The following is a 15,249-nucleotide window of genomic DNA, read 5'->3' as shown; positions in this document are numbered from 1 at the left end:
ACTGTATCAGTCAGGATTTAGGCCTCATCACAGTACAGAGACAGCGCTCGTTAAAGTAGTAAATGACATTCTATTGGCCTCTGATCAGGGTTGTGTAACTATGCTTGTACTACTTGACCTCAGTGCAGCTTTTGACACCGTTGATCACGCTATTCTTCTTCACAGATTAGAAAATGTAGTGGGAATTAAGGGTACAGCCCTCTCCTGGCTCAGATCCTATCTGACCCATCGTTATCAGTATGTAGACTTAAATGGTGATTATTCTGCATGTTCTCTAGTGGAGTTTGGCGTTCCGCAGGGTTCAGTTTTAGGTCCACTGCTTTTTTCCCTTTACATGCTTCCTCTGGGCAACATAATCCGTAAGCATGGTATTAGTTTTCATTGTTATGCTGACGATACACAATTATATGTCTCAGCAAAACCTGACGAGAAAAAACAGCTTACTAAAATTGAGCAATGTGTGCAGGACATAAGAAATTGGATGCTAATTAACTTCCTTCTGCTAAATCCGGATAAGACAGAAGTTCTAGTCATAGGACCGCATACAGCTAGGAGTAAAATTTTAGATCACACCGTAACTTTAGATGGCATTTCTGTTCCATTAAATGCAACAGTAAAAGACCTTGGTGTGATTATTGATTCCAGCCTTTCATTTGAAGCACATGTAGATAATACTACCAGGATAGCTTTTTTTCACCTCAGAAATATTGCCAGAATAAGAAATTTATTGTCGCTAAACGACGCAGAAAAACTAGTTCATGCTTTTATCACCTCTAGGTTGGACTATTGTAATGCCTTACTGTCTGGTTGTTCAGCTAGATGCATAAATAAGCTTCAGCTAGTCCAGAATGCAGCAGCAAGAGTCCTCACCAGAACCAGAAGATATGAGCACATTACCCCTATCTTATCTTCACTCCATTGGCTCCCTGTGAAATTTCGCATTGATTTTAAAATACTACTCTTGACATATAAAGCATTAAATGGTCTCGCGCCGCAGTACCTGAGCGAACTACTAGTGTCTTACGATCCGCCACGCCTACTTCGATCAAAGGATGCAGGCTGCTTGTCAGTACCGCGTATTATGAAAAATACAGCTGGGGGCAGAGCTTTTTCTTACAAAGCCCCAAAGTTATGGAATAGTCTTCCAAATAGTGTTCGGGACTCAGACACAGTCTCAGTGTTTAAGTCCAGGCTAAAAACCTATTTATTTAGCCAAGCATTTTTATAAATAGATTTGCCATAGGTAAAGGAGCAGATCTGGGGGACTCATGGACGTAGAGTATTATGGTGAACTGGTATGTTTGGATGCTGTCTTCCTCACTCTCATTGATCACTCAGGTTTGCTGACGGTGAGGTGATTGTTTGCTTTACATGTCAGGAAGCCCTCATGTTTGTGTTTCCTTCTGGCTCTCCCTTTTAGTTATGCTGTCATAGTTAGTCCTGCCGGAGTCTCTGCTTGCACTCTACAGTTAATATACATTCACATTATACATTGTGTGACTGTGACCATACCTAACTGCCATCTCTCCTCTTCTTCTCTTTCCCCCCCTCTTTCTTTTTCCTCTCTCCTCCTGTCTCCCCCTTTCACTCTTTCTCTCTCTCTCTGTCGAGCTACACATGTCGTTCCTGAGCTGCCAGTGATCCAGACTCCCTCTGCCCTCCGGACCTGTCTGACCCATCCTGGTGCCCCGCTTCTGGCTGAAGATCTCGTCACATGGATGCCCCGTGTGTCCCTCTGGGATGCGTCTGGTGTCTGGGAATAATTCTTTCTACCTAGAAAATGGTTCTGGCCTTGACTGGTGTTGGCAACTGTTTCTCTGGGGACTTGACAGTTCGATAGTTCATGACTGGAACTTCTTACATGTCTACCTGAGTCTTCAATAACTACCTGGACTCCATAGTAACAGCAATTAACATCAGCTATTATAGCTGAACTGCCTCCCACCCTACACACTGTATAAATGCAGATCATTTACTGCTTTCTGTTTCACCCAAATGAGGATGGGTTCCCTGTTGAGTCTGGTTCCTCTCAAGGTTTCTTCCTATTACCATCTCAGGGAGTTTTTCCTTGCCACTGTCGCCCTCGGCTTGCTCACCAGGGACAAACTGACCATTTTGATTCATACAAATTCACATTTCATACAAACTTAAATAATTCTTTTGACTGTGTAAAGCTGCTTTGCGGCAATGAAAATTGCTAAAAGCGCTATACAAATAAAATTGAATTGAATAAAATTGAATATACTTGGCAGTAGCTTCCACGCTGCCAGTTTCTCAGAAAGGGTCAAAGCTCAGCGGCTTGGTTAAACGGGGGGGATGTTAGATGTTCGGCATCCTGAAACACGGCAGGAAAAACCCGAAGAACTAACATTTTATTGGAGACTGGAGTTGCCCGAAACACCAGTGGTGGCGGAGCAAGAACACCAACCTCCTGGGGGTGCCAGGGAGAACACTTCATTCTTTAAAAGGTATTCTGCGTGCCTCTCCCCATTGGGGGGCCACCCCCCACGGTCCTGGGCACATGAACCTCAGGGCTTCTTTGTGAAGACAATATGCCAGTCTGACCTCTTTTGAGGCGGATTGTGTGACGCACCCCAATCTTGCGAGGGGGTGCCCAGCTCAAAAACACTCTCCTTGTGTGTTTCATGCCTCGCAACAGTCAGACCCGGTCGAGACTGGGTGGCCGACAGTCCCGACTCTTGAGCAAGGCGGGGAAGGAATTTCCCGAAGGCTTGTTATATAACTTCGCCTCATGAACCTAGTGCCGACCGAGGTAACGACATCGCCAAGTAGGCCGGGAGGCGAGATGGGGCATCGAGGAGGAATACACGATCCTTCTCCTTAATGCCCCTGAGATTCAACCACAAGTGCCTCTCCGCGGAGACCATAGCAGCCATAAAACAGCCGATAGCACAAGCCGTCTGCTTTGTTGCACGAAGAGACAAGTCTGTGGCCCGGCGTAAATCCAATACGCCTTACCTTGCAGAGCCCCGCCAGTACTCAAGTCTCTCAGCAGGTCAGCCTGGTAGGCGTGCAAAACCGCCATGGTGTGCAATGCGCCAACCTGACCTGCTGCCTGAAAAGCTTTTCCCTCCAGGGAAGATAAAAAGTCTACACAGCTTGAAAGGAAGTAATAGCTTTTCAGTAAGGATGATGTCCCAGAAGAGAGATAGCCTGGAAGCGTCTCCTCTATCTGGGTGTCATTATATAACTCCGCGTTTCTACCTCAATTATATTTAAATAAATAAGTTGATTGCAGGAAAACACGGGATGAATACAGCTTACTCCATGAAAGGGTTAACTCATATGGAGATTGCTAAGAAAAGGGGAGAGAGCGTCGTTGAGGCTCCGCCCCCCGGCCACCCGACAGAACCTGCCGTCTATGTTTTTATTTTTATTTATTTATTTATTTATTTATTTTTTTAAGTGCTTAGAAGCTATTACCATCTCCGCGGAAGCAAGAGAGGATGTTTATCCTTGCCCATTCACAAGAAGCGCAGCGCGCGCTTGCGAGCGGACAGAGGGATTTCCCGATCCGATGAGAACGCGAAAGAAAGGAGTTTTTAACAGTCCGTCTCTCACTGCTCTGCCGGGTGCACGAGTTTAAGCCCCAGGAATGCGCGGCGGCTCGGAATGCGAGGCGCACGCGAAGCACTTAATCGAAGCAGTAAAGTGTAGAGATCGCCCTCCGATATGGATTATACACACGGAGGGACATCTCGTTTAAAACTCTGCCATTATTGGTGAGTTAAACACTTATTTTGCTGGTTAGACACACATGCTCACAACTAGGTGAAGACAAGAATCTGAGGAATGTTTCCGGTTCACTCCTATTTATAACCTGCAGGTGTGCCTATCAGATGACGTCACCTGACCGAGGTTATAAAAGCCAAAAATTTGGCGTGTTTGGTACACACATGCTTCACAACCGGCAACATGACAAGATGTTCCCATAGCGTTTTCACGCAGCATCGAGTGTAGCCTTTGAAAGGGAACTTCTGTGTCTTTCTACACCAGCTTTTTCAAAATGGAGAAACTCTCCAGGTACAGTAGTGATCATTATTGTGATTAAACAATAAACTGCTGGATCAACACCCGCATTGGACAAGGACGTGGGAGGAGATAGTTCATAAAGTCACAGAGTAAACAAATTCCAACATTTTTCACTCTGCTAGAGTTCAGAAGACAATAATAACAACAGTATTCATGTCTCACCTGAAAAATCAATTTTAAGCATAAACTTGCTGACTGGTTAAAATGTTCACTGTGTGTAATGTATTTTTAATTTTCAAGGTTTAATCAGTGAGCCATCTCGGAGGGTTATTGCTCAATGCCCAGATATACAGCCACACACACGCGCACACGGAAAATCTTTCTCTCTCATTATTACAGGTTACATCAACTTCCTGTCACCTTATTACTCCTCCATGGAAATGCTGCAACAATTAAAAAAAATAAAAAAACATCTTTCTCTCGCTCTGTTATCTATTTCTGCTGATTTTAGAAAGAGAGAGATTAAGAAAGTAAGAAGAAGAGAGCGTGATGTTCATCATTTTGCCGTGCTGCCAAAAAGGTCACTCAAAGTGACACTATGGCAGACGGCCACATGAATATAACTGTAGCCTCGTCTTGGTCTCTGAAAGGTCAGTGTTAATGAATTCCTCTTCCTCCTTTTACTTCAGCAAAGAAAGAAAGAAAGAAAGAAACTTTTTATCTAATTCTCAAAATTTATTTAAGCTTTTTAATACGTTCTCTTTCTAAGCACAGCTGCTTCAGTTCCCTGTTTCTGTCAGTGTCTATACAATCAGTCTGTCTCTCGTTCTCTCACTCTTTTTCTTTCTGTTTTAATCTATATTTCTCTCTATCTTTTTATCTGTATCTCTTGCTCTTTTTGCCTATATATCTTATGTCTATATTTCCTAATATGTCTATATTTCTCTTTCTATATATAGTTCTCTCTTTCTTGCTTTTTGTATATACAGGAAACCTTGGGTTACGATTAACGCGGTTTGCGAGTGTTCCACAAGACGAGCAAAGATTTTAAATTAATTTTGATTTGGAAAACGAGCAAGTCTTGGTTTACGAGCACTGAGTATCATGTATCACGCAGTCGCTTCTTGTTTTAACACCGAGCGTCACGTGATCACAACTGAGCCAACGGTTTTTCTCTCTCTTGTGCTGCGGAATTGTGGGTAATCGTCTCCCCAGCTGGGTCTTAGTGCTCGTCTCTTACTGGTATAATCAACATCCGTGCACGTGTGTACTGTTTACTATAACACTGTGACTACGTGTGTGTGTGTGTGTGTAAAACATATTTTATTTTGTGTTTGTAAGCACATATGTACTGTTTCTTATAACACACGTGTGTGCGCGCGTATGAAGCAAAAGAAAGTCTCATCAGAGGTTAAAAATCTATTTTCTCTCCCCCTCTCTGTTTCAGTCTATGTGTGTGCACGTGCGTAATTTGACACCGGGGTGTGTGTGTGTGTGTGTGTGAGTGAAGCAGGGGGGGGCGGTGCTTCACACACAAACACATACACACACACTGTGCTTTTCACAGAAACACTGCTCTGTCACGATTCTTTTTAAGTGCAGGTTTATTTGTTTGTTTGTTTTACTTTACAGCAGTGATTTCGTTATTAAGCGCTCACACGAGTGTCCTTAGTGATGTTTCTAGCTAATTTTTCAGACAAAACAGTCTTTCTCTGTTAATGTGTGTTTATATGAAATTCAAATAGGAAAGGTTTACTGGGTAATAAAGTCTCATTAGAAGGCTAAAAATCCATTTTCTCCCTCAGCCTCTCTTATTTGTGTGCCCGTTTTTTTTTAAAAGGTAAAGTGCAGGATAAATTTGTTTAATTTTTACTTTACATTTTGTGTTCATTATTTTTATGTATTAATTTTTTTGGGTTGTGAAACGAATAATTTAAGTTTTCATTATTTCCTATGGAAAAATTAAATTTGGTTTACGAGTGTTGGAATACGAGCTCACTTCCGGAACGAATAATTTAAGTTTTCATTATTTCCTATGGAAAAATTAAATTTGGTTAACGAGTGTTGGAATACGAGCTCACTTCCGAAACGAATTGTGCTCGTAATCCAAGGTTTCACTGTATTTCTCATATGTTTCTATCTCTATATTTTTCTCTTTCTGTATTTATGTCTCTCTTTTTTCTTTTTCTTTCTTTCTATATTATTACATTTCTCTATACAGTTAAACCTTGGATTACCAGCATAATTTTTTCCGGAAGCATGCTTGTATATCAAAACACTCATACATCAAAGTGAATTTCCCCCATAAGAAATAATGAAAACCCTGAGGATTTATATAAAAATAATTCATACAAAAGTAAAGTAAGTAAAAATGTAACAAATTAAACCTGCACTTTACCTTTAACAAGAATCCCGACAGAGCAGTGTGTGGACCTGCGCATGTGTGTGTGTGTGTGTGTGTGTGTGCACGCGCTCATGTGTGTGTAAAGCTAAAGTAAGACGAGAGGAGAGGGAGGTACAGTCTTGAAAGACTCCCTCCCTCCTCTCTCAAATAAAGTAGTCCCCTGCCTCCTCTCTTACTTGAGTATTACATTCTGTGTAGATGACTTTCCCACACATACATACACACACAAACATGTGCGTGCATGCACAAACACACACACACTAATGGAAACACTTCTCTGTCGGGAAACTTTAATAACAAGGAATTTCTCTAATGACACTCATGCGTACGCGCATGCGCGCACACACACCAATGGAAGCAGTTACTCACAATCCAAGGTTCCACTTTATTAATATCTATTTCTTTTTTTCCTGTCTATATTTCTTTGTCTAGCTCTTTTTCTATTTTTCTCCCTTTCTCTATATGTTTCTCTGTATCTATAATTCTCCCCCTTCTCTCTCTCTTTGTCTGTATTTCTTGCTCTCTCTTTGTGCCTATATTTGTCCCTCTCTCTTTCTATATGTGTGTTTCTTTTTCTTTCTCTCTATATTTCTCTCCTTCTCTTTCTTTCTATATTTCTTTCTTTTTCTCTATTTTTCTATCTGTCTTTGTTCGGCTCTCAAATTCTCTCTCTTTCTCTGTCTCTTTCTTTTAATTTTTGTCTCACAGTCTGTCATAGTGTCTCCCTTTCTGTCCATTTTCTGTATTTGTGCCTTTATTTGTTCTCTCTCTCTCTCTCTCTCTCTCTTCCTCTCTCAGTTAAAAAATTAATCACATTTTATTGCCATGACTGTCTCTTATTCTTTCTCTCTCACTCTTTCTAAATTCAACATACATTGTTAAGATGATCACTTTCATTCTTTCACTCTGTCTTTTTCCCCTCTTTCTTACTATGTCATATTTTTAGCCCCCCCATCTTGTCCCACCCCCACCCCCCATTCCCCCCACCCCACCCCACTCTGTCATGCTGCCAGATCTGTCCCCTGGCCAAGTTCCTGTCTGGTGTTGGTGATGAGTGAGACAGGTGGAGTCGTGACTGGGCCTCATGTCGTCTCCTCCTTCTCCTCCTCCTCTTCTCTTTCCATCCTCTTCTTTTCACAGATCTTCTGATCACAAAGAAAAAAAACAGAACAGAAAGAAACGACTGAAAAGAACAAAAAGATTCATGAAGTATGTATTTCTATTAATTAGACCTAGACATTATCACTATCATCATTATGATAATGATAATTACTGTATTATTAATAATAATAATAATAATAATAATAATAATAATAATAATAATTTTCTTTGTGTAAATCGAAATAATTGCATCTGGATGATTATACAGAGCATCCGTATTCCAACCAGCAGATGCTCTTCTGCGCTGTTTTAATATATATACAGTATATATATTCTCTCACTATGCACATGAAAACCAGGCTCTGTAGCCCATGCAACTCTGCTTTTCCTGACTTACTGTCAGACTCCCTGCTCATAAACTTAAATAAAATTGTCACTGGAGAGCTGGAGAGGATTTTTTTACTCTGAGTTCTGATTTAGAAATATCCGTGTTATTTGCAATTCCGAACATGATCTTAAGTCTGTGAATAAACCCAAAGCCACTGTCAGAATAATTGCTGCCATATATATTTCACCCTGAAATGTGTATTTTTGCTTAAAGCTGCAGTGAGTGTGTGGGATTTCTATTGTTAAAAATGAAATATATGTTGTGATATATATATCAGAGGAATGGAAAAACTCTTGATAGTTCACAGTGTGTCTGAGCTGAAAGCCATGATAGTAACATACAGAAATTCACTGACCTGACCGGCTCACTCATCGTCCTGTATTACCTCTAGCCACTGCAGAACTTTCATTTGACCAATATACACAGATCAGTGTCCGGTCACCATAACATTGAAATACAAAACATTAAGCCCAGAATTGTTTAGGTTCCCCTTGTGGCACCGGGACAGTGCTGTCACCTCAGGACATGGCTTTGCAAATCTGATTTAATCATTTGATTAAATTGGAAATTATTTAATTTTTACATCAGACTTTTTTTGTCCTGTGCATTTCATGGAGCTCGATCAGATTAGGATCTCCGAAGTTTGGAGCCTGGGTCAGTGACCTTGGGCTCTTTGCCTGCTGGGCCCCGTATGGAGGGGTTGTGGTGCACTGGCTGTTCTGGTGCCTTTCTATTGTGGAACATATTGACTTTTTTCATCAATTTTTGCTGCAGTGGCTTTTCTGTGGCATTGGACCAGAGAGGCTGGCATTTCGTAGGTGAGGCTTGGGTGCCCATGATCCTGTCACTGGTGTACAATTGAGAATCAATTATTATTTAGTACACCTGGCAATGGTGTTAGTGTCATGGCTAATGGGTGTACATCAGGGAAAGGACAGTATGGAGGTTCAGTGGGTAGACTGTCACCTTGCACCTTCAGCACTGGAGGTTAAAATTTTGTTTCTGGTTTGTCTGCCTGTGTATGTATGGAGTTGCATTTTTCTTAATTTGTGTAGGTTGATTGGCGTTTCCTACATTTATCATAGCTAATAATTGTCATCTGTGGGTTCACCCCCCCCCCCCTCGCAAATTCTGCATAAACAAATAGCTAACAAATATATGGTTGACATAAATGGATATAAATGTGTTGCAAGAAAATGATGACAAAAACTAAAACTTGTTTAGATTAACTGTGAATTGTGAATTGAACTGACAAACAAATACCTAATTTATGGACTAAATCATATTTTTATAGCAATAAAAATAATCTTTATTATTATCAATATGTTCTGATTTGTTTCAGCCGCAGTGTGTGTTTACGTTTACATCTGAACTGGCTCTCTGATTTAATCAGTCTTTTCCCTGCTTCATCTCGCACCATAAATCACAGTGTTTTTATGGCATTTTGTCATCTGCAGCACTGCAGGTCGAAAGAATTATTTTATCTCTAGTTTGTATCTCCAGGCGGCTGTAAAACTCATTCTTGTAAAATCTCCTTGCTACATTTTAGGTTTGCTGCATACTGACCGGCTGTGTGATTTTATTTTTATTTTTTACTGCTGTGATTTTAAAGAAAGTTGCAAAAATTTAATTTAAGTTAATTTAAGTTTATATTGCCTCTGAACAAAATGGGCAGACGGCTGAGAGTGAGTTTTATTAGCATATTTTGCAAAGCTTGCTAAAAAGGATATGAATATTTATTCAAAGTGTTTTTGGTTATTGTTTGTGACATCGTGTCATGCTGAAAAGCAAAAACCTTTACTGCAAGCTTTATTAGACCTTAATGCATTAGGGGTTGGTTATTAAGAATTATTCAATTATTTTCTAATAGATGTGAAAAATATCATTTGCTCCATTGCAGGTGTTCATCAATGTATTGCATCATGTCACAATGAAATGCAATCACTGTCCTACTACTATAAGATATAATATAATATCACTATAACTCCAGAAGCACCTGACATAACCATTATCCCAGAGAACATGATTTTCTTTTAAGCAAAATTTGCTGTTTAAAATTATTTTTAAAATGTGTTTTTACAGGTAAACATTACTTGTTCCATGCATTGTCCACAATGGATTTATTAATGGAAATGAATGCTCACTTTTGACAGTTTGGATGTGATCCAAATTACAATTGCGATTTGGACGTATATATGATGAATAAAATTGTCTATAATTTCAATCAAAAGATGCACAAATAAAAATAAAATGTGATGTTCCTTTACTTCAAAGTACATTTGGGGGGTTTCAGATGCTACAGTGTGAAGGTGTGGATATACATTTAAAAAGATGGATATAAAATTAAAGGATGGATATAAATAATTTTAGAGGAGTGGACATAATGTTAGAGGCTTGGATATAAAGTTAGAGGGCTGGATAATAACAAGCCTTCAATAAGGAACTGGACTCCATATTAATTTAAACTTACCTTCTGTTGTATTAAACTTCCATCCGCCTAACCCAGTATGACTGCATAACAATTCCCGCTATTAATTATCAACCAAATAAGGATGGGCTTCCTGTTGAACCTGGTTCCTCTCAACTTTCTTTCTACTGCATTCTCAGGGAGTTTTTCTTTGCCAGTGTCGCCCTCAGCTTATTTATCAGAGACGATCTGATCTTTTTGATTTATACATATTTTCTCACATTTCATATTAATTTCCATAATTTTAGCGGAGAGGAGCAACCTGACAACTGATGAGATTCAGGACATCATCTTGTCCTCCAATCCCAGCACCTGTTCATTAGACCCAATTTCTTCCACAATGCTCCAAGCCATTTGCTCATCAGGGACAACCTTCTTCCCTTTATCACAACAATCATCAACCACACAATATCATTTGGTCATGTTCTCTGCATTTAAGAAAGCCAGGGTTACCTCATCCTCAAGAAAACATGTCTGGATCCAGCAGACATGCATAACTATTGCCCGGTATCACTTCTCTCTTTTCTTTCCAAACTTCTGTTTACAATCAAATGTCTCTCTATCTCTTGCAGAACAACTTAAATGATCCAAACCAATCTGAATTCAAAGCAGCATATTCCACAAAGACTGCCCTTCTGTCTGTCACTTGAAGCTCCATGTTGGTAGATCAGCTTAACTGTTATCTGTTCTCATCCCCCTGGACCTCTCCACTGCATTTGAAACAGTGCACCACAAGAATCTTTTGTCTATCATTACAAGCCGTGAAATCTGTGGCACAGCATGCCTATGGTTTCCTACTTAGAATATAGGTCATGTGAGGTGACATTGAGGGCATCCACATCTGCTCCATGCAGCCTCTCTACTGCTGTCCCACAAGGCTTAGTACTTGGTCCTCTTTTCTTCTCCCTCTATATCTGCTCTTTTGGTAATGTCATATCTTGAACTTGAATATCCTTGCACAGCTTTTCACCCCATTGTTATGCAGATGATCCTTTCCTCGCTCAGACACTCAGGTTTCCACACAAATCTCAGCGTGTCTGGCTGTTCATCCCAGGTGATTCATCCCCCTGTCCAGACCTTGTGATCTCCCTGGACAATAATCAGGTCATTCCTTCAGTCACTGCATGCAATTTTGGGATAACCCTAAACAATCAACTGTCATTTTTCCCAAACATTGTCAATTTTACTTGATCTTTCCTCTATTCATACTCTGCAGCCAATCCCAGCTGTATGTCTCATCTTGAACCTTCCCAAGTTCTCCCACCCCACCCCGCCACTCTGCTCACTGCACTGGCCTCCTGTAGTTGCCTGCATCAAATTTAAAATGCTGATCCCTATCTACAAAGCTAAAATGGCCCAGTACCCACTTACCTCATAGCTCTAAACAAAGAATAAGCAATTTCTTGAATGGATAAATCACACCTCGCACCACACCACATTCCCTCCAATCCTACAGCACTGCTCTGCTGGTCCCACCTCGATCTATCAGAGATCAAGAAAGACATACATCCAGACTGTTTTCTGTTTTGGTGGTGGAATGAACTTCCTTTAAATGTCCATACAGGTGAGTTTTTGACAGTCTTTAAACGATGACTAAAAACCTATCTGTTTCTTCAGATTTCTTCAATTTCCCACATCCCAACAGTGTCTGACTGATGGTCACTTACTCACTCAGTGTACTTATGGTTAGTAACTTAGTGACCAAGTGTAACAATCTATCAACTGACGAATACTTTAAAGAAATTTGTAAGTCACTTTGGATAACAGCATCAGCCAAATGCCAAATTGAATTGAATTGATATAATAATATTAGGGGGCGAATATAAAGTTCAAGGGGTGGATATAACATTACAGAAGTGGATATAACATTAGAGGGGTTAATATAACATTTGGAGTAGATATAACAAGGGTGCATGTTATAACCTTGAATCTCCTGCATCATTGCAGAGCTGTGATCCCCTGAAGCTTTTTCTGAGCCAATGCTTTTTATTGCTTTGCATTTTGTGTGGATGTGTGTGTGTGTGTGTGTGTGTGTGTGGACACTGAATTTTGGTCAGCACTCTTTAGATCTGCTGGTACTGTTACCCTGCTGTGAAAATCCCCCGGGGCAGCAGTGCTGAAGTTACGCTCCAGAGCACGATGGGAATCCTTCTCTCAGCCACAGACTCCATGATCACATCAAAGCATCTGGAAAAAACTTCTGGGATTCTCCTGCATCCTCAGGCTATACTTCAGTCATAAACATTAACTATTTATTTATACCTTTAGAGCACACACACACACACACACACACACACACGCACACACACACACACACACAGTGACCTGGGGTTCCTGTTCTAGAATGTATATGATTTTTGCAAATATACAGTATAAGTACATTTTTATTACATAGCTGTGAAAGTAGTGGTTATTCCAAATTGTGTTGCCATAAATAATTAAATGGCAGCAAGAACAGGTGAAGATTAAAGGTTACTACATATTTACTTAGAAATTTTGCATTATCAAATATCCCTGATATCAACTTACTAAATTTGTAAAAAAAAAAAAAATAATAATAATAATAATTCTATTTCTAATTTATATTAATTAGATTGGTATTAAATATCTTTGTAGTTAAAGGTTACTCACAATTTATTCTAAAAAAGTAGTTTTAAATACTTTGATATTAAAGACTCCAAATATAAGTTATATTTACATTAAGATTTAAAACATTTTGTTGTGAAATTATTTTTTTTATATATTACATAAAGTTAATATTTTAGTTTAGTTTACTCTAAAATTCAGTATTAAACATCTGAAACATTTAATGTTACACATAAGTTTACATAAAAAATAAATATCAACCTAGTTGTAGTAAACATGAGTGAGATTAGGAATTACTCTAAATTAAATTAGCAAACAATAGATTTAATCGATATTTTTTAATTTAAAAAAATTAATATATATTTTTTGTTTAGATGGATTCATTACAATTTTCAATTTAGATTGTGTGCTAATGTACAGTATGCTGAGATGGAATTTTCAGGCATTCAACATTGAAAATAGACAAACAAACAAAAACGAACAAACAAATCAATCTGAGTTCTAAGTTTCCACATCATATAGCTGGATTGAGATGCGCTATCTCTTTGCACCTCGTCAGATTTGTAATCACAGAAATTTGTTCACCTAATCTCATATTGCTTCTCTATTATTCACTGAACGCGCTTCCATTTCATCACTACAGGATTAAAACATGGTTTGTGTTATACACATCTGTCCCAGAGCTCACATCTCAGCTGAGCTGCAGCCATGACTACATACAGTCCTCATCGTAGCAGAGAAAATATATCACTCACTTTAGTACACACTCACATTAATAAGCATGTTTGCACAGGAAAAAAAATACTGGATAATGATTGTTTGCTGTATTTGTTACAAATTACTTCAATTTATAAGTATTTTAAAAAATTATTTAAAGAATGTGAAGGAACAGCCGAAAGAGAAAGAAGAAGAAGAAGAAAGTGAAAGCACTGAGTAAACGTTCACTAAATCTGAAATTACATCAGACTCACTGCTGATAATTTACTGAGTAAAAAATTCACTAAAATTAAAAAAGGTAACTAATTAGCCGCATTTTAAATTCATGTAAAAGTAGAAGTTCTAACATGTAGGCTAATTACGGTATTTTCAGCATTATCACATTCAAGCTACAACGTTGAGAATCTTATCTGCAGGGACAAGTAAAAAAATGCTGCAACTTTAAGCCTTCTGATTTAAAATAAAAATAATAGTATATAAAAATATTATTTTTAGGAAAACACTTTCATTGGTTTAAAGGTAATATGTTAAACTCTTTATAACAAAACAACCAACTTCATTTGAAGGGTGGACCTGCACAGGTCTTATTTGACCTCTCCAATATGGCGGATGCATTGACGTACTGTTGTAGCTACCAACAGCAGGTGGCGTACTGGTTTTCTATATAAAGTTACATTTTAGTTTCTAATTCAGATTGTGCCACCTGGTGATATGTCATGATATAACAGAGAAAGCGAGAATAACAGAGACAACAGATGAGATGGATGGATGGATGGATGGATGGATGGATAGATAGATAGATAGATAGATAGATAGATAGATAGATAGATAGATAGATAGATAGATAGATAGATAGATACTAAAGAACATTCCCATTAACTGAGAGTTTGCTGGACTTCTGAAGAAAACCATCATTTTTGCTCAATTTCCAAATTCAAATTCAAATTTTATTTGTCACATACACAGTCATACACAGTACGATATGCAGTGAAATGCTTAGACAACTGCTCGTGACCTAAGAATAAAAGAATATGAATAGGAATAGGAAATAAATATAAAAATTAAAATAAAGGGTAAGTTTAACTTGGGAAGAATAAAATAAAAATATACAAATAAAAGTTAAGAATTAAATAACTGTACACAAAAATACACAATATAGAAAATATATGGAGAATATATGAAAAAATGTAAAACAATAAGAGCAGCGGAATAAATGGTAATAAAAGAATGGTAATGTCCATGGTTGTGCAATCCACATATTAAAAGTGACTTATGCAGTGCAAATATGCTTAAAGTGATTTATTTAAAGTGACTTGTGATGGAGTGATTTGATGTGATTTGATTTGATGACCACGAAGTGTAGTTGTGCAGTGGCCAATAGTGTAAACAAATGTCCAGAATGTCCAGTGTGTGTTTAAAAACCATATGTGTGGGTCAGTACTGTGTGGTGGTGTGATTATGATTGAGAGACCATATTGCCTGCGGGAAGAAGCTCCTTCTCAGTCTCTCTGTGTTGGCCTTCAGGGAGCAGAATCGCTTTCATAACCTCAAAGAGAACAGAGAGAACAGTCCATTGTTGGGATGGCTGAGGTC

Source organism: Clarias gariepinus, chromosome 6, assembly GCF_024256425.1.
Source record: "Clarias gariepinus isolate MV-2021 ecotype Netherlands chromosome 6, CGAR_prim_01v2, whole genome shotgun sequence".
NCBI classification, from domain to species: Eukaryota; Metazoa; Chordata; class Actinopteri; order Siluriformes; family Clariidae; genus Clarias; species Clarias gariepinus.
The sequence above is the reverse complement of the archived record's forward strand: the minus strand, read 5'-3'. Positions refer to the sequence as shown.